Here is a 3,682-nt window from a genome sequence, read left to right as displayed (position 1 = left end):
ACACTTGGGTCACTGGTCTCCTGACTCACTTTGCTAATCTGCCTCAACTGCCATCCCTAATTAGAGTAAAGAGACGACTACTTCTATGGCTGATTCTGCTGTTGCCATATTTAAATGCCTTTACAGAGCCTTACATAATTTTTCCACTTGATGAATTTATTATTCAATGTATAATATAGCAAGATAAGATATTAACTTTCAAAAATCAAGGGATTTTTTACAGGTGAAATACACTTGCCATATAAAAATTTATACAGCATTCCAACAGAGTTTTAAAAATTGTAAAACTAAACCATCATGTACTTTGAGATAAGAAATCCCTTTAAAGTAGTTTTTATAACTCTTTTAAATATCATCCTTTCCCAAAGATATATTTTTATTGCCAGTCTTAGGGCTTGAACTCAGTCAGGATCTGTGTGGGCTCTGTCCCTAAGCCTCTCTACGCTCAAGGTTAACCCTCTACCACTTGAGACACAGCACCACTTCCATCTTTTTCTGAGTAGTTTATTGGAGATTAGAGTCTCATAGATTTTCCTGCCTGCGTTGGCTTTGTACTTGGATCCTCAGTTCTCAGACTCCTGAGTAGGTAGGATTACATGTGTTAACTACTAGCATTTGGTTTCCTTGTTTTTTCTATTTTAATAAGCACATAAATAGAATAATACTGTGTCTACTTTTGTGATTTGTATTTCTTTTTCTCAACAGGTTTTGAGATCCATCCACACTAGCAAATGTGGCTATAGTTTATTTTATTTTAACATTATTTGGGTTACACATTTTCTAAATTTAAACACACATTTTCTATCTCATATTTTTTTAAATTTCAGGAGTCTAGGTGTTGCATAACTCAACTGGCTCTCTTGTGGGTCTTACAAGGCTAAAATGAAGGTTATAGTTAGAAATGTGAGATCTTCTGAGACACAGGATTGGTACTTGCACATTCAAGTTACTTTTAGGATTCAGTCATGTGAGCCATTCCACAACACATACATTTGTTTTTTGTTTTTTTTTTTTTCAAATTTTTATTATCAAACTGACGTACAGAGAGGTTACAGTATCATACGTTGGGCATTGAATACATTTCTTGTACTGTTTGCTGCCTTGTCCCTCATGCCCCCCTCCCTCCCCCCCTTTCCCTCCCCCCCCAGGTGTTCAGTTCACTTACACCAAACAGTTTTGCAAGTATTGCTTTTGTAGTTATTTCTCTTTTTTTACCCTGTGTCTCTCGAATTTGGTATTCCCTTTGAATTTCCTACTTCCAATACCGGTAAACACGGTTTCCAATATACTCAGATAAGATTACAGAGATAGTGTAGGTACAAACATAGGAAGGTGATACAAAACATCATCAATAATAGAAACTACACATACATATAAGACGTTGAAAGTAGTTACAACTGTGATATATCACTTGTTTCCATAACATGGAGTTCATTTCACTTAACATCATCTTATGTGTTTCTAAGGGTATAGCTATTGGGCCTTGTGATGCTCTGCTATGGCTTGCCTAAACCTGTACTAATTATTCCCAATAAGGGAGGCCATAGAGTCCATGTTTCTTTGGGTCTGGCTCACTTCACTTAGTATAACTTTTTCCAAGTCCTTCCATTTCCTTACAAATGGAACAATGTCATTCTTTCTGATAGAGGCATAAAATTCCATTGTGTAAATGTACCACATTTTCCTGATCCATTCATCTATGGAGGGGCATCTGGGTTGGTTCCAGCTTCTCGCTATGACAAATTGTGCTGCGATGAACATTGTTGTGCTGGTGGCATTACTGTGATTTTGTTTGTGGGCATACATTTGTTTTGTTAGGAGTTATTAGAAGTATCTCCTTTTCGGCACTTGTTGAAACATCCTCAGATTCAGAATCAGAACAAATCAGAGAAAGACTAAATGATTGAAATTGCATTGTACTGAAGAATGTCTGCATGGCAAAGGACATCGCTAGCAAGATAAATAGAAGGCCCACAGTATGGGAGACGATGTTTGCCATCAGACAAAGGCCTCATATCTAAAATATACTTAGAGCTCAAAAAATCAATATCCCACCCCCCAAGTAAGCCCTCAAGGAAACAACAATCCAATTGACAAATGGACTTAACTAGAGACTTCTCAGAAGAAGTATAAATGGCCAATAGATACATGAAGAGAGATGACCAACCCCTCTGGCCATAAAAATGCAAATCTTGTCACTATTTTAATGGCTCACATTATGTCATGCCTACCTAGAGACATATTTTTTTGTCTAGTCAACTCTATAAGATTTTATTTTTATAAAATTCTTTGTACTGTACAACATAACCATAGAGCTCAAAAACATTGTAAATTGCAAAGCCTTTTCACACTCCAGGTGAGGGCAATGTAAAAGGTGTGATGCAAGAAGGGGCAATTCTTGGGAAACACTTTGGAATGTTCTCTACCATGGATTTAGTAATGAATGTTTCTGTGGAGTGCAATGACACAGGCCTATAATACCAGCATTCTAAAAGATTGAGGAAGGAGGATTTCAAGTTCAAGGCTAACTGGGCTACATAACCGAGTCCCTGTCACACACACACACACACACACACACACACACACACACCCCAAACCCATAAATAAGTAAATAAATATTTCTGAATGTATCTATTATTCGTATTCTTGTAATTCTAAATATTTCTTTTATGATTTTCAACCCAGAGTGGTTTTGTCATATGTATCTACTATACTTGGGAACTGGGTGAGGTGGTTCACAGCTCTTATCTCAACTATTTAGGAGGTAATAGAGGCACAGTGGAACAGTCTTATGCTTGTTAACCTTCTCTAGGTCTGCTTTGCTATGATAAGATACAGTTGACTAGACGCAATAGAGATCTAAAGGATAACACAGTATCAAATAATTGACATCGCAACTCCTTGAGAGGTAGGGATTGAATTATGAATGGTTAATAGGTGTAAGGCATAGACTTTGATGGCCTTTATCTGAAAAATAACTAAAGATGAAGGTAGTGACTCCAGTAATAGTGTGTCTGCCTGCAAACAGGGTCTTGTGTATGTGAGGGTGGGAATGGAGGGAAGAAGCCTGAGTTCAAACACCAGCACTGTCCAAAACAAAACAAAACAACAATCTATTTTTATACGTCCTCGCTAATGATTAGAATTTATAATTCTATGCTTATTTTGTAATTTGCTTTTCCAAATTATTACTCATCACTTCTTAGGCTTATTTCTAGATTCTTTATTTTTATCAATATTGCAATGTCCACATATCTTAGTACTTGATTGCTAGAAGTTTTTTATGTTAATAACATATTTAGTCAATACATAAATTATCTCATAAATTTTCTGTGTCAGTTAATAATTAGATCTCTTTCCTTCTTCCATCCTTATATTTTATGCTGTCATATATTACATCTTATGAACTGTCTAGGTCCTCCAATACAATGATGAGTAAAAGTTTTAATAATACTTATTTTTGTTTACTTTTTGATTTTTCAAGTCAAAAATCTTTACTACTCCACTGTCAACTATCATGCTTACTATACATCTGGGGTAGACAATTTTTTAATGAGTATTTGTCCTTGTCTTCACAAAATGATTTAAAGTTTTAATGAAATCCCAACAAAAGTGTCAACAGATACTTTTGCAAAACTTGATAATTTAAAAATGGCCATGAAGAAGCAATGCATTTAGAAAA

The sequence above is a fragment of the Perognathus longimembris genome, chromosome 16 (assembly GCF_023159225.1).
Source record: "Perognathus longimembris pacificus isolate PPM17 chromosome 16, ASM2315922v1, whole genome shotgun sequence".
Taxonomy (NCBI): Eukaryota; Metazoa; Chordata; class Mammalia; order Rodentia; family Heteromyidae; genus Perognathus; species Perognathus longimembris.
The sequence above is the reverse complement of the archived record's forward strand: the minus strand, read 5'-3'. Positions refer to the sequence as shown.